We start from the raw sequence: 16,688 nt of genomic DNA, 5'->3' as shown, positions 1-16,688 counted from the left end.
GTTGCGGTGAGCAGGGGCTACTCTTCGTTGCGGTGCGCGGGCGTCTCACTGCGGTGGTTTCTCTTGCTGCGGAGCATGGGCTCTAGGCGCGTGGGCTCAGTAGTTGCGGCATGCGGGCTCAGTAATGGTGGCTCGCAGGCTCTAAAGCGCAGGCTCAGTAGTTGTGGCACTCGGGCTTAGTTGCTCCACGACATGTGGGATCTTCCCGGAGGGATCAAACCCCTGTCCCCTGAATTGGCAGGTGGATTCTTAACCACTGTGCCACCAGGAAAGTCCCGGAAAAATGTTTTTTTATCTACAAATTCATTTCTTCATTCAGCAAGCATTTGCTGATCCTCTACTGTGTGCCAGACACTGTTTGAGGTTCTTGAGGTCCATCAGTAAACAAAACAAAAATCCCTGCCCTTGAGGATATTATATTCTTGCAGAGGGAGACAGATGGAACTCTGAATCTATATTGTATATTGTCTATGTCCCTGGTACCCAGAAGAGGGGCTTAAATACTAGAAGCTTTGATGGCACTCTACTTAATAAATAAAATTAATTGTCTGGGTAATTATGATTGGATTTCTATAAAAGGCCAGCTAATTATGGCAGGGTTCTAGGAATTGGCCCATAATTATGTACAGTCACTGAAGTATGTAGAGTAGCTAGAAGCACCTAGGGGATCATGGTATAGTCTTAGGAACCACCCGCTGGGTAATTGCACCAGGAGCTCCTAGAACCAGCTGGGTAATTAGAGTCCCTGGAATCTGCTGGATAATTACCACAGGCTCATGGAATCAACAGTAATAAGAGAAGGGTCCCAAGTACAGACATCAGGAAATGCTGGAGATGTTTTTGATTGTCACCACTGGAGAATGATGCTATGGCATCTGGTGAATGGAGGCCAGGGTTGCTTCCAGGCATCCTGCAATGTGCAGGGCAGTGCAGGACAGCCCCACAGCAAAGAGCCATCTGTCCTGTTTTAGTCTGTTCAGGCGGCTCTAACAGAATGCTGTATAGAGTGCAATAACAGACATTTATTGCTCACAGCTTTGGAGGCTGGGAAGTCTGAGATCTGGGTGACAGCATGGTTGGATTCTGATGAGGGTCCTGGTTTCCTCACATGGTGGAGAGAGAAAATGGTCCCTCACCAGACATGGAATCTAGCAGCACCTTGGTCTTGGACAGCCTCCAGAACTGTGAGAAATAAATGTTGCTCATAAGCCACCTGGCCTCTTCTTTGTTATAGCAGCCGGAGCGGAGTAAGATGTTGATCAATGCCTGAAAACATTTTATATATACTGAACCCTTAAGTAAGGTTAGTTAGCAAAAGTAGCAGTGATTGTACTCTTATTCGTAGTGTATCAATTCAGAGTCTCGGTGTGCAAGCAACAGAAAATAACTGGTTAGTTTTGGCCAAGAAGGAATTTATTACCAAGATGCTGGGTAGCTTTTGGAATGGAAGGGACTAGAGAAATCAAGCTGTGAGAATGGGCAGGAAACAAAGGAGGCATAGCATCTTTGCCTTAACTCAAGAGGAAAAGTCCCACACGTGGCACTATATGATAGGTTGAGCCCAGGACCCCTGCTCACTGTCTCCTGTGATATTGTGGTTTATAGTAAGAAATATAATTTGGTCTTTTTCCCCGTTTCTGTCACAGAGCTCCTAAAACCCTTGGAATTTCCTAAGTGATAGGAGTGATAAAGGTGTCTTGATATTCCTAACAAACCCCTTTCAATCACCCCTGAATTTGTTAATGAGGTGCCTTTGAGGGTGGGGCTGGTTGCCAGGGGAACCAACCATGTGATTAGAGGGTTGGAGCTTTCAGTCTCACCACCCTCCCCCCAACCCCGACCTCCAGGGAGGGGAGAGGGGCTGGAGGTTGAATCCATCACCAGTGGCCGCGATTTACTCAATCTTGCCTATGTATTGAAGCCTCCGTAAAACCCCAAACGGAAGGGGTTTAAACGGAGAGCTTCCGGGCTGGTGAACACGTGGAGATTTGGGGAAGGTGGTGCCCCTCAGAGAAGAGAGTATGAAAGCTCTGAGCCCCTTCCCGTGTAAATACTTTGCATCTTTTCCATTGAGTGAACAGAAAGGCACCCAGCTGGTGTCGGAGAATTGCTTGGTGGTATGGGGAAAACGCATGTGGGAATGGGTGTCAGAAACATACTGCCTCAAACGGTGGAGACAGCTGCCACAGAGGAAGGCCGAATAGACTTCCCACTAAGGCTGGGACTGCTGGAAGCTTCTTTCCAAAGAAGAGAAGGGTCCCAACTCAGAGATGCGACAGTGACACACGCGCTCTGCAGCACCGTGACTACCGATCCCGGTGACTCCTTAAATAAAACCTCTCTTCCCACGCACGTTTTGCCAGATGCCCGGAGGGGGTTTTTTAATAACTGAAGAGACTAACAAGACTGAGGGTGAGATGACTGTTGCAGGCTGAGCTTTTCCTCCAACATTTTATTATGAAAATGTTTCAAACACACAGAGAAATTGACAGAATGTCACAGTGACTGCCCACATACACACTACCTGGGTTCAACCATTGACATTCTACTCTGTTTTATCACGTAGCTATCCATCAAACCACTTGGGGTGCTTGGGGTGCCTTTATTATTTTTTTAAATTATTTTTTAAATGTTTGGCTGCATTGGGTCTTCATTGCTGTGCACGGGCTTTCTCTAGTTGCGGCGAGCGGGGGCTACTCTTTGTTGCCGGACGCGGGGTTCTCATTGCGGTGGCTTCTTTTGTTGCGGAGCACAGGCTCTAGGCGTGCGGGCTTCAGTAGTTGTGGCACACGGGCTCAGTATTTGTGGCACGTGGGCTCTAGAGCGGAGGCTCAGTAGTTGTGGCACACGGGCTTAGCTGCTCCGTGGCATGGGGGATCCTCCCGTACCAGGGCTCGAACCCGTGTCCCCTGCATTGGCAGGCGGATTCTCAACCACTTCGCCACCAGGGAAGTCCCTGGGGTGCCTTTAAAAGTCAGTTGCAGGGGCTTCCCTGGTGGCGCAGTGGTTAAGAATCTGTCTGCCAATGCAGGGGACATGGATTCGAGCCCTGGTCTAGGAGGATCCCCCATGCCACGGAGCAACTAAGCCCGTGCGCCACAACTACTGAGCCTGCGCTCTAGAGCCCGTGCTCCGCAACAAGAGAAGCCACTGTAATGAGAAGCCCGCGCACCACAACGAAGAGTAGCCCCCGCTCGCGGCAACTACAGAAAGCCCACGCACAACAACAAAGACCCAACACAGCCAAAAAATAAATAAAATAAATAAATAAAGTCAGTTGCAGACTTCAGTATGCTTCTCCCTGAATATTTCAGCAAGTGCATCATTACCTAGAGTTCAAACTTCATGTTCCTTCTTTTTTGTTGTGTGTTAAAATGTGCATTCAGTGAAATGAAATGGACACATTTAAATGTGCTAGGGGCTGTGTTTTGACAATTAGATACCCAAAGCACTATCAAGATATAAAATACGGTCATTGTCCCTGAAAAATGGTGGGTGCAGGGGCTGGGGGCTGGGGGGGGATGGGGAATTGGCGTTTAGTAGGAACAGAGTCTCAGTTTTACAAGTTGAAAAAGTTCTGTGGAAGGTGGTGATGGTTGTACAACACTGTGAATGTATTTGGTGCCACTGAACTGCACACTTAAAAATGGCTAAAATGGAAATTTAATGTTATGTACATTTTACCACATTTTAAAAATGAAAAATTGAATAAAAACAAACTTAAGTGGGGATCATTAACTTCATTTTGCAGCTAAGAAAACTGAGGCCAGATCAGGGGTGTGAGTTCCATGGGACTGCAGACCTATACAGTGAGGGATTTGGGATGTGAACCCACATGTGTGTCCCTCTGAGTTCATCCATTTTCCTTCTCCAGCCAGTTTTCCCTCCTCTTGCGCAAACATTCCCAGCAATTGTAATAATAATAGCAGAAGTAGTGGCGGTTGTAATAGTAAAAGGAAAAATGATAATCAAAATGAGTTCTAGCCACTCACCAGATTCTTACTCAGCCGTAAAGTGAAAAAGAGCCGATACATTCCACCGTGTGGATGAACCTCGAGATGTGACTCTGAGTGAAAGAGCCACACCTAGAAGGTCACCCAGTGTATGATTCCATTTCTAGGATATGTCCAGAACAGGCAAATCCAGAGAGACAGAAAGTAGATGAGTGCTTGCCTGGGGCTGTGGGGAGGGGAATGGGGAGTGTCTGCTGACAGGTACGGGGGCTTCCTTTGGAACTAGATAGAGTGATGTTTGCACTGCTTTCTGAATGTGCTAAATGTCATTGAATTGCATGCTTTCAAATCATTAAATTACTTTTAATTTTTTTCAAAACTTTTTATTGAAGTATAGTTGACTTACAATGTTTTATTAGTTTCAGGTGTACAGCAAAGTGATATATATATATATATATATATATATACATATATATACTTTTTCAGATTTTTTTCCATTATGGTTTATTACGGGATATAAAATATAGTTCCCTGTGCTATACAGTAGGTCCCTGTTGATCTGTTTTATATACAGTGGTGTATGTCTGTCCATCTCAAACTCCTAATTTAGCCCCCTCCCTCCCCTTCCCCCTTCGGCAACCAGAAGTTTGTTTTCTATGTCTGTGAGTCTGTTTCTGTTTTGTAAATAAGTTCATTTGTACTATTTCTTAGATTCCACATATAAGTGATAAAATATGTGTCTTTCTCTGGCTTACTTCACTTAGTATGATAATCTGTAGGTCCGTCCATGTTGCTGCCAATGGCATTATTTCGTGCTTTTCTGTGGCCGAGGAGTATTCCATGATGTGTGCGTGCATGCGTGCGTGTGTGTTGTGTGTGTGTGTGTGTGTGTGTGTGTGTGTGTGTGTGTACATACCACGTCTTCTTTATCCATCATCTGTCAAAGGATGCCTAGGTTGCTTCCATGTGTTGGCTATTATAAATAGTGCTGCTATGAACATTGGGTGCATGTATCTTTTCAAATTAGAGTTTTCATCTCTTCTGGATCTATGCCCAAGAGTGGGTTTGCTGGATCATATGGTAATTCTATTTTTAGCTTTTTAAGGAATCTCCATACCGTTCTCCATAGTGGCTGCACCAACTTACATTCCCACCAACAGTGTAGGAGGGTTCCCTTTTCTCCACACCCTCTCCAGCATTTTTAAATGGTTAATTTCATGTGAATTTCTTCTCGATAAAAAATAACAGCTAATGGGCTTCCGTGGTGGCACAGTGGTTGAGAGTCCGCCTGCTGATGCAGGGGACACGGGTTCGTGCCCCAGTCCGGGAAGATCCCCCATGCCGCGGAGCGGCCGGGCCCGTGAGCCATGGCCGCTGAGCCTGCGCGTCCGGAGCCTGTGCTCTGCAACGGGAGAGGCCACAACAGTGAGAGGCCCGCGTACCGCAAAAAAAAAACAAACAAAAAAACAAAAACAAACAAACAAAACAAAACAATACAAACACAAAAAACAGCTATTGAGCATTTGCTCTGTGCCACACACCACATAAGCCCTTGGACAGGTATTAATTTATTAATTTGCAGCACCATATGGGGTAAGGATGTCTTGCTCCATTTTTTTTGGAGAGGGATATTCCAAGCCACGGGGTCACCACGCCGGCAAACGGCAGATCTGTGACATGTCCATCCGGCAGCAGAGCCCTTCCTTTTAAACATTATCCTTCGGGGCAAAGCGGAGGACCCTGTTGTGGGGATCGAGGTTCCTATCCCTTCCTCCATCAAGTCAGCTCTGCTTTCACTTCTCTCTGCTTCGGCTTCTGAGCACGGTTTCCTGTTAAGCATGAATTGAGTTGCACTCCCTGCCCCCCTAATCCCCCCAAGAGACTGTGAGTGAAAAAGTAAGAGCAAAAAAAAAAGAGGAAAGAGAGAAAAAAGTTAGAAAATCCCTGAACGCTCCTTTTCCTGCCGGTCCAGGTGAGACACACCTGTCCAGAGTGGCTCACAGGGGATTCCAGGAGCCTGTAGCTTATGCTGCCTTTTTCTTAGTTGGTGGCCAATCGCTGTGTGGCTGTCATGCTATAAATAAAATGGTTTAATTTTTGGCATACCTGCTAGAGCTAAACGCACCTCCAGCATCTGGGCCCACGTACCATTTCCTGCCAAACTCCATTCACAGCCACAAGGCCGCGCCCAGGTTTGCTTAAACCAGCACCCCCTCACCCCCACCAGTGGCTTCTGCTGCCTGAAAATAAGCTCTAAGATCCCTCTTAGACTTCAGACCCTGCACAAGCTGGCCCTGCCCACCTCCCTGGCCTCATCCTCTAGAACACCCCTTCCCTTACTCACACCAGCACCCCCCCACACACACACATGAATTGGTTTTCTCTCTGTTCCTCCAATTCTAAGCTTGTCCCTGCCTCAGGGCCTTTGCACAGGCTGTTATTTCTGCCTGAAACTCTCTCCCCGCAGCTTCTTCTGATCCTTCAGGTACCATCTTCTATCACTACCTCCAGAATACCTCCCCATCATACCAAATAAAGTAAGTCCCTTGTTATACCCACTCATAGCTGCTAGTCCTTTTCTATCACATCTCTGTTCACAATTTGTTATCATATAGATTGTGCTGCACATTGGGGTCCCCAGAACCACTACCAGAAACGGAAAGTGCATCCAAGGAAAACAGCCTGCATGACAAGAAGGGCACCTCACCTCTCTGGTGTTCCTCCCCCCAAAGCCACAATCTCAGTCCCATCCCCCCAAAAAAATCAGACAAAATCAGACTTGGGGAGGTTGGACAAAATCCCTGACGAGGGCTCCTCAAAACTGTCAAGGTCATAAAAATCCACGAAAGAGGGAAGCACTGTCACAGGTCATAAAAATCCAGGAAAGAGGGAAGCACTGTCACAGACAGGAGGAGACTCAATGTCATGTGGGATCCTGGATTGGAGAAACATTAGCAGAAAAATGGGAAATTAGAATACAGTGAGTAGTTTATTTAATTCTAATGTGTGAATGTTGACCTCTTAGTTTTGACCAATGTACCCTGCTTATGTGAGATGTTAACGTCAGGGACAACTCTTCTGTAAATCTAAAGTTATTTCAAAATAACAGTGTAGGGAGCCCTCTGGCGGTCCAGTGGTTAGGACTCCGCACTTTCACTGCCGAGGGTGCAGGTTCAATCCCTGGTGGGGGTGCTAAGATCCCGCAAGCTGCTCAGTGTGGCCAAAAAAAAAAACAAAAAACAAAAAACCCCTGCAGTGTAAAATTAAAAAGTAGAAAATAGAAACAAAAACAGACAAACATCAGCAACTCTACTTCTGAGTATATACCCTGTTAAAAACAAAACAGGCTCAAAATGAAGTCACTTAGGCTAAGCCCCGTGTCACCCAATAAGACTTCATTACAGGGACTTCCCTGGTGGCTTAGTGGTTAAGAATCCGCCTGCCAATGCAGGGGACATGGGTTCGAGCCCTGGTCCGGGAAGGTCCCACATGCCGCGGAGCAACTAAGCCCGTGCGCCACAACTACTGAGCCCGCGTGCCGCAACTACTGAAGCCTGCGCACCTAGACCCTGTACTCTGCAACAGGAGAAGCCACCGCAATGAGAAGCCCATGCACCATAACGAAGACCCAATGCAGCCAAAAATAAATAAATTTATTTTTTAAAAAAAGACTTCATTACAGTTTCTGCTCTCCCAGAAATGGAATCTTAAACCAGTCAATCAGGAATCACCTTATTAGCCCTGATTAGGTAACCTGCCTGGTAGACCCTGCCATCCCCTAAAGGAAAGCAACCTGGCGGTAACCAACCTGCTTTTTTGCCCAGTGTAACTTCCTCACTTCTGCTCCCTTCTGCCTATAAATGACTCGCATTTTGTACAGCTTCTCAGAGCTCCTTTCTCTCTGCTTACACTGGCTGCTGCTTGACTCATGAATTGTTGCCTAAGACAATCAGATCTTTAAATTTTACTCAGTTGAACTTTGTTTTTCAACAACCCGAAAGAATTGAAGGCAGAGTCTCAAACAGAATTTGTCTACCCATGTTTATAGCAGCATTATTCACAACAGCTGAGAGGTGTAAGCAACATAAATGCCCATCAAAGGATGAATAGATAAGCAAAATGAGGTATATACATACAATGGAATACTACTCAGCCTGAAAAAGGAAGGAAATTGACACACTACAACGTGGATGAACTATACTTAGTGAGATGAGCCAGACACAAAAAGACGAATACTGTATGATTTCACTTGTATTCAGTATCTAGAGTAACCAAATTCACAGAGACAGGGAGTAGAATGGTGCTTACCAGGGGCTGGGGTTGGGGAATGGGGAGTTATTGAGTTATCATTTAATGGGTATAGAGTTTCAGTTCTAGAAGATGAAATAGTTCTGGAGATGGATGGTGGTGATGGTTGCACAACACTGCAAATGTACTTAACACTCCTGAACTGTACACTTAATGAGAGCTGAGATGGTAAGTTGTATGCTGCGTATTTTACCGTAATTTTACATTTTTTAACTAAAAATGTTTTTAAAAACAAGCAAAAACCCAACCTATTTGTAAAGTTACGGAGAGCTGGAGAGTCGTTTTTTGTGATGGTGCACAAACCTTCTCAGGACTTCCCTGGCGGTCCAGTGGTTAAGACTGCACTTCCACTGCAGGGGGCCTGGGTTCAATCCCTGGTCAGGGAACTAAGATCCCGCATGCCTCACGGTTTGGCCAAAAATAAATAAATAAATTTTAAAATTAAAAAAAAAATAGAACCTTCTCAAAGGAGAGCATAAAAGGATGTTAAAAGCGGGAATAAGAAGAGCCTGGGAGGTGTTGAAAACATCCGTTACCTTAATTGTGGTGATGGTATCACAGTGTTTGCATTTGTCTAAAGTCATCAAATAGTATATATTAAATATGTGCAGTTCTGTGTATATCAATACTTATACCTCAATAAGGCTGGGTTTTTTTTTTTTAAGGGAATTTCCCCCATCTCTGCCCTTTGATTGAGGTCCCAGTGGGAAAGTGCATAGGTGATAAATGTCTGCCTGTTCTAAAGAGAAGCTTCAGACATGCAGAGGTCCAGACTGGCACAATTACCCCATCACCCGTCTGGAGGTAAGGGACTCATCAGAGGGCGGGGTTCTTGCAGACGAGAGAGGGCATTCCCTTCTTGCAGGGTGCTGTGGACTGAATGTCCTCCCACCCCTCAACCCCCAAATCACATGTTGAAGCCCTAACTCCCAATATACCATTGTATTAGGAGCTGGGGCCTTTGGGAGGTGATTAAGTCATGAGGATGGAGCCCTCACCTGGGGATTAGTGCCCTGGTAGGGAGAGGAAAGCACACCAGCGTGCCCCCCACCCTGTGTCTGTGTCTCTGACACTCTGTCTCCCTCGCTGTCTCCCATGTGAGGACACAGCTAGAAGGACAGTCAGCTGCAGGCCAGGAAGAGGCAGTGCCCCCTGCCCTGGGAACCTGTGAGCATGGCAAACCATCTTGTTGAGACTGTAGCCTCCCGATCCTTTGGCCTCAGCGTGCTTGAATAATGATGAAGCCTACTATTTTAAGACATCTCAGAACCTCCATGGGACAGAGCTGGAGCATGGGGGAACAGGACAGGATGCCCTGAATTTGGGGCTACGGGGCTGGGGTGTAGGGAGGTGAAGCTGAGCAGCTGGCGGGAACCTCCCCCGCTGGCACACCCAGCACGCACAGCAGAAGCAGGTTTGCCTGGCACTGAGAACACCCCAGCGGACTGCCGGAGGGGGAGAAGGCCCTGGGGGATGGGGCTCATGTATCCTGAAGAAGAGCAGGGGCCAGGAGGGTCACGGTAGGACAAGGTCTGAGCGAGTGCAGCACAGAGGGGGGGATGACTTCAGGGGGTACCGTGATAGGTAAACGCCCACTGCAGAGTCTGGCGTGATCCAAGTTACTTTCCCCTATGTCAAGATCTGCTGCAGGCGTTCCTGGACGGGCGGACCCTGCATCCCACGCAGGACCCTGCTGCGGGGGGGGCGGGGGGGTGGCGGGAGAGACAGGTCACGCCTGGAAATAAGTGATGCCCGTCATCTCTGTGGATACTGCAAGGGCCAGAAGCAATCATGCCCACCAGGGAGATAAACGCCAGTACCTGGTGGGAAAGGATACACGGAATGGATGTGACGCTCACCACCACGTCAGGACGGTCCGCCGCAGGATGCAAACAATCTCACGTAACATCCGCTTCAGTCAATATCACTGGGCAACCGCAAAACACCCACTCTCTCCATAGATGATGACTTGTTTCTTTGTCTGGTACCCCTTTATCTTCGCTTTCATGCGCCCTCCTGTAGAAAAGATTTCTTTTTTTCTTAATGTCAATTTTTAAAAATTGAAGTATAGTTGATTTACAATATTGTGTTACTTTCAGGTGTACAGCAAAGTGATTCAGTTATACATATTTATTAAGATTATTTTCCATTATAGGTTATTATAATGACTATAGTTCCCTGCGCTATACAGTAAATCCTTGTTGCTTATATATTTTATGTATAGTAGTTGGTATCTGTTAATCCCATAGTCCTAACTTATCCCTCCCTGCCCCTCTCTTTCTACTTTGGTCACCATAAGTTTGTTTTCTGTGTCTGTGAGTCTGTCTCTGTTTTGTATATAGATTCATTTGTATTATTTTTTAGATTCCACATATAAGTGATATCATGTAATATTTCTCTTTCTCTGTCTGACTTACTTCACTTAGTATGATATTCTCTAGGTCCATCCACGTTGCTGCAAATGGCATTATTTCATTATTTTTTATGGCTGAGTAATATTCTGTTATATGTATGTACCACATCTTCTTAAACCAATCCTCTGTTGATGGGCACTTGGGTTGTTTCCATGTCTTGGCTATTATAAATAGTGCTGCTGTGAACACTGGGGTGTAGGTATCTTTTCAACTTAGAGTTTCCATCTTTTCTGGATCTATGCCCAGGAATAGGATTGCCGGCTCATACGGCAACTCTATTTTTAGTTTTTTGAGGAAGCTCCATACTGTTTTCCATAGTGGCTGCACCAATTTACATTCTCACCAACAGTGCAGGAGGGTTCCCTTTTCCCCACGCCCTCTCCAGCATTTATTATTTGTCGACTTTTTGATGGTGGCCATTCTGACTGGTGTGAGGTGATACCTCGTTGTGGTTTTGATTTGCATTTCTCTAATAATTAGCGATGCTGAGCATGTTTTCATGTGCCTACTGGCCATCCGTATGTCTCCTTAATGTCTATTTAGCTGTTTTGCCCACTTTTGGATTGGTTTCTTTTCTATATTGAGTTGTACGAGCTGTTTGTAGGGAAGATTCCTTGAGACGCCCAACCACAGAGCTGCCTCTGCTCCTGACAGCACCCAAGTCCAGAGCGAGCTCTCTTCCTTTGACCCTGCTCAAAATGACCCAATGAATCTAAAGCCAATTACAGCATCTTTCCAACACCCTCTGTATCACTTTCTCAGGCTGCCATGACAAAGCGCCACAGACTGGGGGGTGTCAACAACAGAAATTTATTTTCTTGCAGTCCTGGAGGCTGGAAGTCCGAGGTCAACGTGTCGGCAGGTTTGGTTTCTTCTGAAACTTCTCTCCTTGGCCTGTAGATGGTTGCTTTCTTGCTGTGTCCTCACGTGGTTGTCCTCTGTCATGTCTGTCATGTCTGATCTCCTCTTCTTACGAGGGCAGCAGTCATATTTGATTGGGACTCCCCCTATTAACCTCATGTTAACTTAATAACCTTGTCAAAGGCCCCATCTCCAAACATAGTCACCTCTGAGACACTGGCGGGGGGGGGTGAATTTCAACATATGAATTTAGGGGGACCCAGTACAGCCCGTAGCACCCTGTTGCTTGGTCTGTGTTACCTCTCACCCCAGGATGTGTGTTCTCTCTCACCGTGATGAGTACTAAACCCAGCTTGTTCAGCTGCAGGTATGTTCCTGGTGGTCTTGGGCTAAAGAGCATCATCACCAGCAGTGATTCGCTGCTGAAGACGGGAAGCAGGAATTCTTGGTGGACTTGAGGGAAGGAGGGAGGGCGGGGGGGCTTCCCAAGGATTCCCGTGAGACAGAGAGCTGTCAGACTGGCACAACTTGGGAAGGAGAAGAAAGGAAGGCGTGTCTATCTCAGAGGCTGGACAAAGAGAGCAAGGTGAGCAGGCAGACCCGCCACGGGTCACCCCCTCCCTTGGTCTGTGGGGTCTTAGGTCAAGCCTCCGCCTGGAAACAGGGAGTGACTGAGCTGGATGCCAGATGGATGTTTTGATATTAAGTTAGGCTGGACTGTTGACCCCCTGAAATCGGGACAGTTGGAAAACCCCCAGATGGCAAGAAAATCTAGACTCTCTGCTCCTGATATAGCCACGGAGGAGGGAAAGGGGGCTGAGACAGATGGAGTGTGAAGGCAGGGGGAGAAGGAATGAAGCTGTCTCCTGTTCATACCCGTGAGCGTAGACTTTTTTTTTTTTTTTTTACTCTTTATCATTTTTAAAAAATGGCTTGCTTTTTTTTAAATAAAAATTTTATTTTAGAATAGTTTCACATTTACAGAAAAGTTGCAAGGATGGTACAGAGAGTTCCTATACACCCTTGGCCCCATTTCCCCTGCTGCTAACATCTTAGATTGCTCTGGAGCCTTCCTCACAATGCAGATCGATGCCCTGTTGTTAACTACAGCCCGTATTTTATTTGGAGCTCCTTGGTTTTTACCTGTGTCCTCCTTCTGTTCCAGGACCCCATCCAGGAGACCACATGACATGTAAGCTCCTGAGGCTCGCCTTGGCTCTGACGGTTTCTCAGCCTTTCCTTGTTTTGGATGAACCTGACAGTGTTGAAGAGGACTGGTCAGGTATTTTGTAGAATGTGCCTACCTTGGGGTTTGACTGATATTTTTCTCATGATTAGACTGAGGTCCTGGGTTTAGGGGAAGAAAACCACAGAAGTAAAATACCATTTTCCTCACATCACATCAAGGGTACAGACTAGCAACATGACTCTGATGCTGACCTTGAACTCCTGGCTGAGGCAGGACTTGTCGGGTTTCTTGACTACAAAGTTACTTTTTCCCTCATTTTTGTGCTGTTCCCTTTAGAAGGACGTCATCGTGCTCAGCCCACACTTAAGGAGTAGGGAGTTATGCTCCACCCTTGAGGGTAGAGTAGCTACATAAATTATCTGGAATTCTTCTGCATGGGAAATTTGTCTCTTCTCTCCCACCTCTTACTTTATTCACTCAATTATTCATATCATTCTGGACTCATGGTCATTTCTTTTATTTTTTAACATCTTTATTGGAGTACAGTTGCTTTACAGTGGTGTGTTAGTCTCTGCTGTATAACAACGTGAATCAGCTATACATATACATATATCCCCATATCCCCTCCCTCTTGCGTTTCCCTCCCACCCTCCCTATCCCACCCCTCTAGGTGGTCACAAAGCACCAAGCTGATCTCCCTGTGCTATGCGGCTCCTTCCCACTAGCCATCTATTTTACATTTGGTAGTGTATATATGTCCATGCCACTCTCTCACTTCATCCCAGCTTACCCTTCCCCCTCCCCGTGTCCTCAAGTCCATTCTCTACGTCTGCATCTTTATTCCTGTCCTGCCCCTAGGTTCTTCAGAACCATTTTTTTTTTAGATTCCATATATATGTGTTAGCATACAGTATTTGTTTTTCTCTTTCTGACTTACTTCACTCTGTATGACAGACTCTAGGTCCATCCACCTCATTACAAATAACTCAGTTTCATTCCTTTTTATGGCTGAGTAATATTCCATTGTATATATGCGCCACATCTTCTTTATCCATTCATTTGTTGATGAACACTTAGGTTGCTTCCATGTCCTGGCTATTGTAGATAGTGCTGCAATGAACATTGTGGTCTCTTTTTGAATTATGGTTTTCTCAGGGTATATGCCCAGTAGTGCAACTGCTGGGTCATATGGTAGTTCTATTTTTAGTTTTTTAAGGAACTTCCGTACTGTTCTCCATAGTGGCTGTATCAATTTACATTCCCACCCATTTATTTCTTATTTGGGTTATAATCCAATACTGCTTTATCGTGTTGCTCTAATTATAGCCCTGTCTCTTTTTTTTTTTTTTTTTTTTGCATTACGCGGGCCTCTCACCGCTGTGGCCTCTCCCGTTGCGGAGCACAGGCTCCGGACGCGGAGGCCCAGCGGCCATGGCTCACGGGCCCGGCCGCTCCGCGGCATGTGGGATCCTCCCGGACCGGGGCATGAACCCATGTCCCCTGCATCAGCAGGCGGACTCTCAACCACTGCGCCACCAGGGAAGGCCCTGTCTCTTTTTTTTCTCAACATTTTAGTATGAAAAATTTCAAATAGACAAAAAAGTTGAAAGAATGTTACAGTGAAAAAAACAAATAATCTAATTATAAAATGGTCAAAGGACCTGAATAGACAAGTTTTTTTTTAATTTTTCTTTATTATTATTATTTTTTTGCTTTATAACAAATTTAATCAGTTATACATATACATATGTTCCCATATCCCCTCCCTTTTGCGTCTCCCTCCCACCCCCCTATCCCACCCCTCTAGGTGGTCACAAAGCACCAAGCTGATCTCCCTGTGCTATGCGGCTGCTTCCCACTAGCTATCTGTTTTACATTTGGTAGTGTATATATGTCCATGCCGCTCTTTCACTTTGTCACAGCTTACCCTTCCCCCTCCCCATATCCTCGAGTCCATTCTCTAGTAGGTCTGTGTCTTTATTCCTGTCTTACCCCTAGGTTCTTCATGACATTTTTTTTTCTTAAATTCCATATATATGTGTCAGCATACAGTATTTGTCTTTCTCTTTCTGACTTACTTCACTCTGTATGACAGACTCTAGGTCCATCCACCTCATTACAAATAGCTCAATTTCGTTTCTTTTTATGGCTGAGTAATATTCCATTGTATATATGTGCCACATCTTCTTTACCCATTCATCCGATGATGAACACTTAGGTTGTTTCCATCTCCGGGCTATTGTAAATAGTGCTGCAGTGAACATTTTGGTACATGTCTCTTTTTGAATTATGGTTTTCTCAGGGTATATGCCCAGTAGTGGGATTGCTGGGTCATATGGTAGTTGTATTTGTAGTTTTTTTAAGGAACCTCCATACCGTTCTCCATAGTGGCTGTACCAATTCACATTCCCACCAGCAGTGCAAGAGTGTTCCCTTTTTTCCACACCCTCTCCAGCATTTATTGCTTCTAGATTTTTTGATGATGGCCATTCTGACTGGTGTGAGATGATATCTCATTGTAGTTTTGATTTGCATTTCTCTAATGAGTAAAGATGTTGAGCATCCTTTCCTGTGTTTGTTGGCAGTCTGTATATCTTCTGTGGAGAAATGTCTTGAATAGACAAGTTTCCAAAGAAGATATTCAGATGGCAAACAGGTACATGAAAAGGTATATATGTATGTTGTGTGCGTATAGATATAGATATATAGCTATATATAGATATATATATAGATATATATATACACATATACATATATAATCATTAGAGTACACCTTAAACCTACACAGTGTTATATATCAATTATATCTCAATAAAGATGGAAAAAATAAAGAATATTACAGTGAATACCTAGACACCCACCACCTAGATGCTGCCATTAATATTTTGCTTTATTACATATCTATCCCCCTGTCAATCCACCTTATTTCTTTTTTGATCCATTTCAAAGGAAACTGCAGACACCACTAAATTCCCCCCCATACTTAAGCATGCATGTCATTAAATAGAGTTCTTTTTTCCCCCAAGGCAAAATTTGCGGTGAAATGCAAAATTTGCACAAATCTTAAGTGTACCACAAATGCAGACCTCTTGTACCACAAGTGCCGCCCAAAACCTTATCAAGATACAGAACAATGACATCACTCCTGAAAGTCCCCTCAGCCCCCTTCCCAGTCAGCCCTGTCCCCACCCTCCCAGAGGCAACTACTGTTTTGATTACTGTTGCCACCATAGATTAGCTTTGTCTGTTCTTGAACATCACCTAAATGGACTCATAACATATATACTCACAATCACCTCGTGAAACTGATGAGTCTCCCAGAATTTACGTCATGGGGAGCACATGTGAGTTCTTTAGCCAGGACCTGCCCTTGTCTTTTGTCAAGAGGGGCTGGTCAGGAGGCCTTCCTGGAAGAGGCGGCATTGCTACCTCTCTCTGGCTTCCTTCCTGCCTCTCTGGGCTGCTCCTTCTCAGCCTGTTTGTGGGCCCATTTCCCTCCGCTTGCCCCTTCCACGGCAGTGCTGCTCAGCGTCTGGCTAGACCAGAGCTTACAAAACAGCCAGCACCAACCCACGGACAGGTTTTATTTGGCCCACACAGTATTTTTTTTTTTGTATTTGAATTAGCTTTAACATTTAAAAGCGGAGGGATTTTGCTTTTAAAAATACCCATATTTCTGTCGTCTCTTGGGAATTGGGAACATCTGGCGAGGCTCGGTCCCTCTCCCCGCGTGGCAAGAATTGGCTGAAACAAAATATCAGTAGCAACAACCTGTGCTCTGAGCCCTCCCCCACGCTGGGGATGGGGGTCCTAACGCACCCAAGCCCTGAATTAACACCTATAGAGTTTGGGATGGTATTGGAACGGTATTCAGCCAAGAACCCTGGAAATGCTCAGGGACCAGCCTGGAATAACCATTCGTCTTCCCCAGGAGAAGCAGACCCAGGAAACAGTGGCAGGAGG

This window comes from Hyperoodon ampullatus, assembly GCF_949752795.1.
Source record: "Hyperoodon ampullatus genome assembly, chromosome: 18".
NCBI classification, from domain to species: domain Eukaryota; kingdom Metazoa; phylum Chordata; class Mammalia; order Artiodactyla; family Ziphiidae; genus Hyperoodon; species Hyperoodon ampullatus.
This window is presented reverse-complemented; position numbering follows the sequence as displayed.